The sequence below is a fragment of the Leptonychotes weddellii genome, chromosome 5 (assembly GCF_054177405.1).
Source record: "Leptonychotes weddellii isolate Sample4059 chromosome 5, ASM5417740v2, whole genome shotgun sequence".
NCBI lineage: Eukaryota > Metazoa > Chordata > Mammalia > Carnivora > Phocidae > Leptonychotes > Leptonychotes weddellii.
In genome coordinates this window covers 143817410-143828464 of record NC_138373.1, presented here as the reverse complement: position 1 = coordinate 143828464, position 11055 = coordinate 143817410, and the positions used below count along the sequence as shown (strand labels likewise).

General features: G+C 44.5%; 1 protein-coding gene across 2 annotated transcripts in view; it reads left to right on the top strand.

Moving 5' to 3' along the window:
- Positions 1-370: 370 nt before the first annotated feature.
- The window catches only part of GLT8D2 (glycosyltransferase 8 domain containing 2), a 35251-nt gene continuing 24566 nt past the window's right edge, over positions 371-11055 (top strand). Inside the window, exon 1 of one of the 2 annotated variants that reach the window (XM_006740220.3) lies at positions 371-567. The gene's annotated coding sequence lies outside the window, so the exon portion shown is untranslated. Of the gene's footprint in view, positions 568-764; positions 902-11055 lie in introns of those variants that run through there. The other variant, XM_081822316.1, reaches the window with a different exon arrangement.

Sequence of the window (11055 nt, the reverse complement as noted above, 5' to 3'; positions counted from 1 at the left end):
TGAGATTCTGAAAATCAGTATGAACTTCTTTTTTCCACTTCTGCTCTTTCAAAGTTTACCCTAGACCCAGTGCATGGTGGAAATCCACCCTCCAAGCATTTGCTTTTCTCCGGTTTTGAATCTTTTCCTCCAGAGCTGCCTTGTTTTCGAAATGATTTGCATGCAGACTGCTGGAGGAGGATGCCAGAGGAAGTCCGGCCATGCAAGCCAGCCTGCCAAGCACATCTGGAAGTGGTTTCAGGGGCTGCCTCACCCCAGCAGCCAGCGCAACGCGCCTGATTCCCAACTCTCCCAGCTGCTCCGCGCAGGAGTGGAAGAAACCCGAGCCTCTCCAAAGTCAACGCAAGCAAAGGGTGGGGGGGTGTTGGGGGCAGGGGGAGGAATACTCTCTTGGAAATGTAATATTGGCCTTGGGGCTCTCCAGCCCTGTGGGCTTTCCAGTGGGATCTTAGAAGCAGCCGAAGCAGCGTGAAGGGCAGCAACCCCAAGCCAACCAGGAGTTGAACACTCTGCCCTACAGCTCTTCTGGATCGAGGAGCCCAAAGCCCTGCCCTCACCGTTCACCAGGTAAACAGAAATTGATGAGCAGTGTGGCAGTCTTTCCATTCTTCCCTGCCCGCCTGCAGCAGCCCTTTGTTTTGCTGTAGACTCAAGAATGTAAATCAGAAGTGGATTGTCCCACATGAACTTCGCCTTCAGGAGCTCCCAGCCAATGTTTGTAGCATGCCGAGGCAACCATTTTTCTTTTTTCCTTTTTTTTTTTTTTTTTTGCCATTGCAGCAAATCCAGGATACTCTGTGCAAGTTTTTTGCATGCTAGACTGCTTTTCCAGACCTGGGTTTAACTCTCCTGACCAGTGTGATTTACTATTTTCATCATACTTTAAGCATGGAAGTCATTGGTAAGCTAGGACGTGGATAAATGCGAGTATTTAAATGCAGGTACATTTCTGAGCCACAAAAGATTTACTTGAGCTGTGATTCATGTTTTCAGAACCTGAAAAAAAGACTCGGTAGTTGTGGAAATCTAAATGGGGCTTATAAATGCAGTAGTTGTCGTGTTTGGGTTGAAAATGCTTTCTTAACATTCAAAAACTATTACGTTCACTTTAGGAGCAAATGTAGGACCTTGGATAAGCCTGATAGATAACTTATGATAGGAGTTAAGAAGGAATAGTTAACACAAGAGTAAAAAGAAGGAGAAGAAGAAAACATGCTATCTAAACATCTGGCCATCCTGTGAGGGGGAAAAATCAGTCCTCTAGCTGTTTGGCTCCCTGTGTAGTCAGTTATCAAAGTGACATTGGTTGGTTTGTTTTGTCTTTTCCTCCAAGTGGCTTCGTGTCGCATCTCCGTACGGAATCCTGTTTGAGCTTACCGCCCTTGGTCGAATGCAGGTACAAGTAGAGCAGGGCAGTGCGGTGGGGAGAACATGGGCTCTGGGGCCAGATCACAGAGTTGAATCTATGCATTGCCACTTACAAGCTTTATAAGCTTTGTCTCTGACTACTTACTTGTCTGTGCCTCTATTTCCTCGTCTGTAAAATGGGGATGAAGTGACATTGTAGGTCTAAAGGACATAACACAGGATCTGCAGAGTAGGGAGGCCCCAGTAGTGCTGACGATGACCATGGTGATGATGGACACGGCCACACATCCTGCGTGGGTGGCAGCCCCAGCCTTTGGCACATCGTCCCCTCTGATAGTCCAGTCCTCCAAGTGTTCCTCAGCTCCTCCCATGGTATTTCTCCAGGGCCCTGCTTCCTTCCTTCTTCCCTTCAAACACCTCTCTTTCTTTTTTCTTTCTTTTTTTTTTTTCCCCTGGCTCTTTTCATTTCTTCTTCATTTTCTTTCCTTACCGAGAGAAAGACATGCTCACTAAGCCACAGTTCACATAGTTTTCATTTCTAGTTCCCAGGGAGCATGATTCTAAATACTTATTTTATTTCAGCATTTCCCAAAGAATGTTCTAAAGAACATAGGCCCATGGGGAAAGTACGTTCTGTGAACCATATCACCCTCTGAGAGATCTCAAGGCATAATGGCATTTTAAAGGTCCTGAGAAGTCCCGCAGTAGAGAAATCTGCTTAAGGTTGTTTACCACCGAAGTTCCCAATTGACCCTGGAACTGTTTTATCACATAACGTTGATTAACATTTCTCAGAGCACACTTTGTGTGCTGTTCTGGCCACATTTGTTTTCATTTTGGTTCCTCTTATAGACGTGCTACTTCACACCTCCCCTAGCCAACACCAAAGGGGAGGTAGTGTTCTTCCTTCCCTAGTTAAGGACATGAGATGAGCACCTGTGCCATGGGGGTATATAGAAAATCTGGCCTAAAGTGGACAGCTGGAATCAGCAGTTTTTCTGCAAAGGGCCATATTGGTGGCTGTGCAAGCCATATGGTCTGTTTTGCACCTACTCAGATCTGCTGTTTAGTGTGAGACGAGCCAGAGACCAAACGTCAAAGAATAAACCTGGCTATGTTCCAATAAAACTTTATTACAAAAATGGGCAGGATTTTTTTTTTTTAAAGATTTTATTTATTTATTTGAGAGAGAGAGAGAGAAACAGCATGAGAGGGGAGCGGGTCAGAGGGAGAAGCAGGCTCCCCGCTGAGCTGGGAGCCTGATGTGGGACTCGATCCCAGGACTCTGGGATAATGACCTGAGCCGAAGGCAGTCGCTTAACCAACTGAGAAAAATGGGCAGGATTTGATGCAGGGCCCATAGTTTGTTGACACCTGCTCTGAAACCATTTTGCGAAAGAATACTTCATTCCAACACGGGAGAAAGCAGAACAGGTCCTCCACAAAACGAAGACTCCCTCATCTGGCTTCTCTGTCCTGTGTATTTTGGAGGATCTTGAGTAAACCATTCATGCTAGAGCAAAAAGTAAAAAGGCCAGAGATGTTTTGTGAGAGACCAAATTCCCGAGTCCTGAGTTTGTCCTTCTTTCTTCTTTCTTCAGGTGAACGCATGCTCTTGTCCTGTTCATGACTCTTATAGCTCGCGTGGTTTAAGATGAAGTGCTTTGTAAAATGTTTTATGCATGTGCGAACTGCAGGGTGCAGGTCTTATGGAGGGAAGTTAAATCACAGAGTTTATGTCAGTTGCTTGACACAATGATTGCAATCAGCAATGGAAAGTGGTTGGCTACAGTATCTGTTAAGATGGTTAAGAATGAGAACTCAGAGCCAGACTGCCTGGGTGGGAATCTCTGCCACTCATTAATTGTCACCCTCCCTGAACTTTTAGTTTCCTCCTTGGTAAATCAGGGATAGTAACTTTATGGGTTGTTGTGAGGATTAAATTAGTGAATGTATGTAAAGGTCATAAAACAATGCCTGGCACATAGAAATTGCTATGTGTTACCTGTTATTATTATAGGCTATTTAATTGAATCAGCAACACAGTCCCAATTACTGATTGGGTTTTGTAAATTGCCCAGGCTTGCATGGCTAAGAAATGGGGCAGAACCAGGATTGAAAGTCAGTTCTTTCTAATGACAAAGACCATGATATTTCCACTCAGGTACAGGCCCTGCCAGATTTAAGTCATTCAATAATATCTTTAAGGAGCCCCCTCTTAGGGAACCTGGGTGGCTTAGTTGGTTAAGCGTCTGCCTTTGGCTCAGATCATGATCCCACAGGGTCCTGGGATTGAGCACCGGGTCCTGGGATTGAGCCCCATGTTGGGCTTCCCGCTCAGCAGGGAGTCTGCTTTTCCCTCTGCCTCTCCCTCTGCCTCTCCTCCCTGGTTTGTGCTCTCTCTTTCACTAAAAAAAAAGGGAGGGGGCACCTGGGTGGCTCAGTCGGTTAAGCGTCGCCTTCGGCTCAGGTCATGATCCTGGGGTCCTGGGATCAAGCCCCACGTCCGTCAGGCTCCCTGGTCAGCGGGAGCCTGCTTCTCCCTCTCCCACTCTCCCCTGCTTGTGTTCCCTCTCTCACTGTGTGTCTCCACCCAGGTGCCCCTGTACTTTTTTTTTTAAAGATTTTATTTATTTGCCAGAGAGAGCACAAGCAGAAGGAGTGGCAGGCCTGTGCTCTCTCTTGCTATCTCTGTCACTGTCTCTCTCTCTCAAATAAATAAATAAAATCTTAAAAAAAAAAAAAAGATCCCCCTCTTTTATCTTTCATTCTGATTTCCAGGTTCTTTCCTATTCCTCCTTACCTAAACCCATAGCAGACAGGATTAATCAATCAGAGCTCTTTCTTTCTTTACTTTTCTCTTTCTTTCTTTTTTAACCAACTGTGGTGATAGCTTTAGATTCCTTCTCAATTTAGCAATACCGAAAGCCCTTACCCACTGATTAGAGCTGGCAGGTAGACTAAAACGTAGGGGCTCTGATTTTTGAAATATTTTTCTGGAGTCCTTGCCAGTTTTGCCTTTTCTTCCAAGGCAGAGCTAAGTCACTTAGCCACTGCCAGGTCTTAAAACATTCTTTCCAGATTTGGCCATAGGCCCGAACTCTTTGGCATCTGGTTAAATAGCTCCCTGTGTAAGGTCTTCAGGGGCCCATTTTCAAACTTAATGGTCACTTCTCAGGTCCAGACCTTTCTCTAAACTCTCCTTTTCTTCCTAGTCACAGGCCCCAGGACCTCAGCCTTCCTTCCGCTACTCTTTGAAGGTGCCACCCCCCGTGCCTTGCCTAGGGAATCTCTCTCTCCAACACTGGCTGCGAGGCTCCAACCTTCTTCCTGTCTTGAAGACAAGCCCACGGGCTCTTCAATGCCAGAGGCTTGGTTATTTAGTACTGTGGAGAAACCATTGCACAGGAGTCACTCAGACTAGGAAAGCTTACGAAAGTGCAAGGAACACAGTTCTGGGCCTTCTTGTGTTGATGAAAAAGAAAAAGGCTGATAAAAAGACCAGAGCCCTTTGCTTTTATTCCTGGAATAGATCCACAGTCCCCTCCTTCTGGCCTTTTTCCTGAGTAATGGTACACTGCCTCCTTTCTTCCTGGGATTGAGGAACAGAACAGGAGCCTCTTTCCCTTTCTTCCTTTCTCCTGTTTCTCATTTATTCATTCCACACACATTTATTCAGGCACACAGGGGTGGGCAAGCCACAGTGCCTGTCCTCAGTCATCTCATGATTTAGGGGAGAAGACGGGCACACCCATAATATTGGAACAATGATCTGCGTGCAGGGATAGGAATAGGAATGGAGATCAGGGGAGCACCCAGGCAGGGTATCAGGTAAGATTTCCTGAAGGAGGTAATGCCTGAATTGAGTCTTGAAAGAACAAATGACAGTTTACTGGGGAAAGAGGAGGGGTAAGGGCATTCCAGGCAGAAGGGACTGCATGAACCAAAGTTCAGAGGCAAGAAAGCATTTCTTCCCATGCAGGAACTGTGTTAACCCACAAGAAGCTCTCCCAGGCTCTGCCCCAAACATTCCCGTTTCTCTCCGCCCCAGGTCTCTGCCTCTTATTGTATGGGGTCTTAGGACATCCCCTGACTTCTTCCATCGGTTTTCTACCTCTTTACACCTCTGATTCCTCTACCAAATCCACATCATGAGCTCCTATCTAGGAGCTACAAACATTTCTCGAGCGCCTACTTAATCTATTAGTATGCGTTTGACTGCAAGTCCCAGAAACAGCAATTTACAGCAACTTACACAGAAAGTGCCACCGTCAGACAGGAGATGAAACTATAGAGAGGGAGAGGATGCCAAATCTTTCTACTTTCATATTTTTAAAAATATTTAATAGAACAGGGCTTTCTTTTGGAAGTCCATGCTTCTCCAGGACTCCACTCTTGCCTTATATTCTGAAAGCTGCTCAGAAAGTTTCCTCTGAGAATCTGCTTCAGGAATTTCTCTCCTTGGCTCACCGCTGCTGTGCCTTGCAATCAGATGTGCCATTGACAGTTTCCTGGAGCCTCTTGTTTTGTCTTAAAGGGATTTTCAAGTTGGCGACATGCTGGACAGGGGAAAGATGAGCCCCCTTCTCGGACTAGCTAGCACTCTCTCTGCTTCTGGCATGATCTCAGTAGTTGCAGTCACCGAGCACTCAGGGACAAGCAGACCAAACTTGACTGATCCTCCATCAGCACACAGTGCCATCTGTTACCTGGAGCCTGACTCCCCTGCTTCCTGGGGTAGCCAGAATGGCCCTTGAAGACCTCCACCTCCTTGTGGTTAAAGAGCATGGGATTTGAAGTCAGAGAGCCCTCATTTCACATCCCTGCTCTGCCATTTAATAGCTGTGTGATTTTGAGCAAGTTGCTGAACTTCTCTGAGCCACAATTTCTCATGTGAAACCTGGGGATGGTGATATATCTGCCTGAAAAGTGTTGGAAGAATTAAAGAAGATGACAGACCTGGTCAGCATAGAGCTGGGTGCAAATTAAGCATGCAATAAATGGTAGCTGGCCGTGAAAACCTCTCCCCATAGGTGCACACGATTCTTGCCACAGGGAATGTGTTTATAAGGTCTATTGTTTGCAAGAAAATGTCATTTCAAAGCAATTTAAGGAAGAAAGGGGAATTGATTGGTTTGACTAATGGGGATGCCCAGGGTAGAACTGGCATCAGGGACTCAGTCTCAGATCCTTTTGCCTTCCCCTCATTATCTCCTGTGATGCTAGATGGCCTTCCTTCATGGAGTGGGGAAGAGGGGGCTTGTGGCCAGAGACCATTCTAAGCTTACATCATCTCAAAGAGTCAGCTGAATGCATATCATCTAAAATCGTAAGTGGATAAAAAGTACCCGAAATCAATATCCAAAGAGTCTTAAGTAAAGTGCTGCTTTGACTCGATTGTCTCCCGGGTATAAGAGGGGAAGAGAAGGGGCCAGCACACATGTACCCTAAGTCTAGAGCCTGGGGAAATGAAAAGGATGTTGTAGATGGTTCTTTACAGTGAATTAAGGAGTTTCCTATTGAAGAGTTTCCCAAGATCACTGCCAATAAGTTCTCACAACCCTTGGATTCACGAGGGAGCCCTGGGGCGCTGTGATATCCCGGCCTTTCGTGCTGCCTGGCAGAGGCTCTCTCTGTCATGCTGCTGGTTTCTAAAGCTGAGTATTCCCTGTTGGCTGACTGCTAGCTCCAGTCAAATGTCAAGTTCAGAAGTTCCTTTGAAGGACCATAATGAAGAGGGATCAATTTAATTTTAAAATAAACTTTGGGTTTTCAAGACAAATTGTTATTTATTTTTTTTTAATGGCCACATTCTTTCTTTTCTTTTTTAAAAAATATGTATTTATTTGAGAGGAAGAGAGAGAGAGCAAGTGAGAGCACAATAGCAGGGGGAGGCAGAAACAGACTCCCAACTGACCAGGGAGATCAGTGCAGGACCCCAGGATCATAACCAGAGCTGAAGGCAGACGCTTAGCTGACTGAGCCACCCAGGCGTTCCCCCCCCTTTTTTAAAGATTCTATTTATTTAGATAAGCTGTTTCTTATGAAGTTAAATACACATCTACCAAATGACCCCACCATCTGATTTCTAAGTATTTACCGTAGAGAACTGAAAACTTAAAATCACACAGAAACCTGTAAACAAGTGTTTACAGAAGGTTTATTCATAATCACAAAACACACAAAATAACTCAGATGTCTTTCAATAGGTGAATGGGTAAGCTGTGGTACATCCATACAACAGAATACTACTCAAGGATAAAGGGAAAAACTATTGACACACTCAACAGCAAGTATGAATCCCAAATACATCATGCTAAGTGAAAGAAGAGAGTCTCTGAAGATTGTATATTGCATGATCCCATTTATATGGCATTCTGGAAATGGCAAAACTATAGGGACAGAAAATAGATTGGTGTTTTCGAGAGGCTAGGGGTTGGGCAGGTTCTGCCTGCAAAAGGGTAGCACAAGAGAATTCTTTGGAGCTGTTGGATTGTTCTCTATTCCATTTGTTGTACAAGAATTAGTATAAGATACAATAAATTCTTAGTACAATTAGTACAAGATACAATAAATTCTTAGTATAAGAATTTATGCATGTGTTAAAATATATAGAATGATATAACCAAAAAAGTGAATTCTGCTAGGTGTAAATATTGAAAATTCAACAAATCAAATTTTGAACTGATAATATGCCTTTAATAAATTACTTGTGTCACAGAAAGGAAGCCTATTTAAAAACGCACACACACACACACACACACACACCAGGTATACTGAAACACAATTTGTGTTTCTCTGGGTGAAGCAATCTTTCTAATTACGGAAGTTGGCAATATGAAATTTATGGAAATCCAGAAGACCACAAAGAAATCACCTTGTCAACATGTATCAAATGTCTTGGCAGAAAAATAGTTCTTATAGGCCAGTTCTTTATTCTCTGAAGAAGTGGTTGGCCTCTCCTGTTAAAAGATGTTGTCCCTGGAATATATCTGGTTGATAGGTCTCTTAGAATTTGCCCTGAATTTGTCTCATGCAAAGCCAAGGAGTCTGTGTAAGAGGTTGGCTTGGTAGCGTGTGTGTGTGTGTGTATGTGTGTGTGAAAGTCTCCCTCTGTTTTGTGTCCTGGCCCTTCTTTATCTTCTGTAATCTTCAATAGAGAGGCAGAGGACTTTTCAACATCGGTCTACATGAAGCTGCACAGGTGGGCATTTTCACGATCTTTAACAGGTACAGCAGTCCAAAAGAGGAAATCTTATCCCAAAGCTGTCTCTGGCATCCCTCCAGCCTTCCTTGGAGGGCTTCCTTTTCCATTCACACTCCTCTCTCTGGCCGTCCCCCTGAAAGTCAGCCTGTCCCTCTCTGGTGTTTGCCTGGGCCTGGGGGCTCACCCTGCCTATCACCTGGACTACCAGGTCATGAGCCGGGGCCTATGAAAACCCTCAGGAAAAATCTGACAAATCTTCCCAGAGCACCAGTTTTTCTAGATGATAAAACAGTGAAAACATCATCTTGACCCAGATGGCAGTTGAGTCTCCCTAGCCCAGGGGGTCTAACCTTTCACCTGTGGTGCAAAGACTGACAAAGTGTTCATGGATACATTTCACAGGATTTCATGTACTTAGATGCGAAAAAAAATCTTTTTTTTTTTTTTTCTTTTTAAAGAGGGAGGGAGAGAGAGCGCGCCTGCATGTGCAAGGCAGGGGTGGGGGTGGGGGTGGAGGCTGGGGGCGCAGAGGGAGAGAGAATCTCAAGCAGACTCCCTGCTGAGCAGGAAGCCCATGACCCTGAGATCATGACCTGAGCTGAAATCAAGAGCCAGTCACTTAACCGACTGGGCCACTTAGGTGCACCTAAAAAAATCTTCACTTTCATTAGCCTCGAACTGGAACTGGGCACTTCCTTTAATTGTGAACGAAGTTACTGTGTACCTGTGCTATCATTCCCTGAGAAATCAGATATTTTCATATTACGTTACAGTTGTTCAGGTATCTCACAGTTTTTGAAAGCTCACCACTACCTCAACTGACAGTAACTATTGCACTTGCTAACAGTTGCTGCTTAATAAAGAAATACACATATCATGTCACAAATTTGGGTTTTTTTCCTCCAATGTGCTGATGGCTTCTTTTTCTTTAAAATTCCGTAATTGGTTTTCTTTATAATACAATATATTTTTTAAGCTTTAAAAAATATTATTCTAGGGGCGACTGGGTGGCTCAGTCATTAAGCGTCTGCCTTCGGCTCAGGTCATGATCCCAGGGTCCTGGGATGGAGCCCGCATTGGGCTCCCTGCTGCTCAGGAGAGCCTGCTTCTCCGTCTCCCACTCCCCCTGCTTGTGTTCCCTCTCTCGCTGTCTCTCTCTGTCAAATAAATAAAGTCTTTTTAAAAAAATTTAAAAAATAAAAAATATTATTCTAGAAAGAGGTCTATGGGTTTCAGCAGACTTTTGAGATTTATGTCTCAGAAAAGTTAAGATTTCTGCCAGCAGCCATAGATTTGGAGATTCAAGTAAAATGGACTCACCTTTCCCCCACCCAATATCCCCTTCAAAATTCCTGTGACTTCCTGATGGCTTACATTCCCTTATAATCAAAGTGTCCACAGAGCTTTGTCTTAGTTGCATCTCTCCTTCATTCTCCATGTCCAACAAGGACCCCCTTTCCTTGATTTCCCCCAAACCCATTGATACATGTCTTTAGATCCAAGGGGGGAAAGCAGTAGGGTGGGGATTAGAAGGTGCAGAGCATGGCAGAAGACTGTGGACTGAACATTGGGCCTCCCAAGAGTTCTTGAAAAGTCCCTGGGAGCCATCTGTCACAAGGAAAGACATTCTCATGAGCAAGTGGCAGCCCCTGCAATGGGATTTTTCTCCTCCTCACATAATGTTCTTGAGCTGCGGCCAACCCCAGGATTCCAATTCATCATTTACTTGGACCCATTTAACATGTTCGTGCTCTCATCCCTGCCCACCCCATCCATGCATGGAAGACTTTGACTTCATGATAACAGAGAGTTTTCTCTCTGAGGGGACCTCGGCTAGCAATGAAAGGAGTCATTATTTTTCCTCATTCTTGCGCAGTTTACAGGAATCTGAAGTAACGCAAGAAACTTGTATTTTAGAGCTCATTATGGATGAGTTTGAGTGTTCACTCTCCTTTCCATCAGAATTTCTGTGGGAATGTTTGAAAACATTGCTTTGGGGACTTTAATGAAGGCAGAGGAGTTGCATGCATTTGAAATAAAATATAAACTCCTTTACAGACAACACAGTTTGTCTTCAGTCTCATCTGGCCCGTCTCTTCTTTAGTCCACTCCATTCCAGCCACACTGAACTTCTTGCTATGCTTAGAATACTCAGAGCTCTTTTTAGCCACAGGGCCTTTGCACCTGCTGTTTCCTTTCCTTTGCACTTTGCTGTTTCCTTCTGCATTCTCCCGCTGGCTCTTGCTCTTCCTTCTGACCAATGCCATCTCATCAGTGAGGCTTTTCCTGATTTCTCGTCCTGAAACGCTCCCCAACTCTGTTGATCTTTATCCCAGGACCTCTGTTTCCTTCATATCTCTTACCATAATCTAATTATTTTATTTGTTACTTTTTAATATCTGTTTTCCCCAGGATTAAAAGCCCCATGATGATAGGGACTGGGACTGATTTGTTCATTGGTGCATCCCTACTACATAGCA